Source organism: Euprymna scolopes, chromosome 32, assembly GCF_053919585.1.
Source record: "Euprymna scolopes isolate OS-2025 chromosome 32, ASM5391958v1, whole genome shotgun sequence".
Lineage (NCBI taxonomy): Eukaryota > Metazoa > Mollusca > Cephalopoda > Sepiida > Sepiolidae > Euprymna > Euprymna scolopes.
Genome location: NC_136513.1, coordinates 68,776,023 through 68,777,165, shown reverse-complemented (window position 1 = coordinate 68,777,165; position 1,143 = coordinate 68,776,023).

The following is a 1,143-nucleotide window of genomic DNA, read 5'->3' as shown; positions in this document are numbered from 1 at the left end:
AGGTTCATTTGCTTGGCACACAAATTCAAGACAGAGAATTTTAACACCTTCCAAGGGAGAATCATTTTTAGATCCAGTCAAGCAAGAAGACAAGCAAAGAAAGTGGAACAAAACTAAACTGATTTGATTTTTGCGGGCGAATCCTTTATACGAGTGTTCTCGAACATTCCTGCCTATTTGCTGTATTACTGCATGTGGAACGTAACTAATTCTTTTATTTCATGTGGGCAAATTGCAACATTGTGTGTTCCCATATACGTGAGCGTTAAAATGGTGATTGCTATGGAATGTTCCTGCCGAAGATTTGTTCCCCCCATATCGCCGCGGTCGCTACATGTTTAATGCTTCCTTTTTTCAGCAAGAAATTGATACTTGACTGTTTTTTGGAAAAATTTAAACTTCTATTAAAAATTATTGAAAAAATACGATATTATTCTGCTTTTAATATAAAATTCAGGGTTTTATCTTTTTGGAAAACTATAGCCATATTATTAAGTACAAATTCTCTAAAAAAAAATGTTCCACATAAAAAAAAATCATTGACATATGCATTTACCTTTGTTTATTCAAAAGTATCTGACTGGCATGAACAACACTTACTCAAACTGTCTCAGCTACCATGGCCATCCCTATAACAGGTAGAGTTATCTAAAAGTTAGAGTTTTTCACTGGAAGCAAGTTTTACAATAAGTAATGAGAGATTTCTTTAACTGCTTACTCATTGCTCCAAGAAAATTTCATTCTTAAAAGATTCTAACCATGACCCAGATGAAGTAGAAATTCTATAAAATAAATAAATAGATTAAAAATCCCACATAAAAAAAAAACATTCATTGAAATATGCATTTGTCTTTGTTTAGTCAAAATTACCTGACTTTTTATTTATTGGAATTTGTAAATATTGTCAAATTTTATTGATTAGTTCAGTGTGGTGTTTATTATTTGCTATGTAAAATACATACAATATCAAATTCATCTTACATTTTTCATTTTAACTGCTGTATCTATTATCTTTGAAATTATTATTTTATTTTATTTTTTTTTACAATGTATCATCTGTTTCTCATTTAAAGCCAAAACAGAATTTCTTAATATAAACTTCATTGTATATGATTAGTTGAACACAAGTTGCCATTTTTTTAT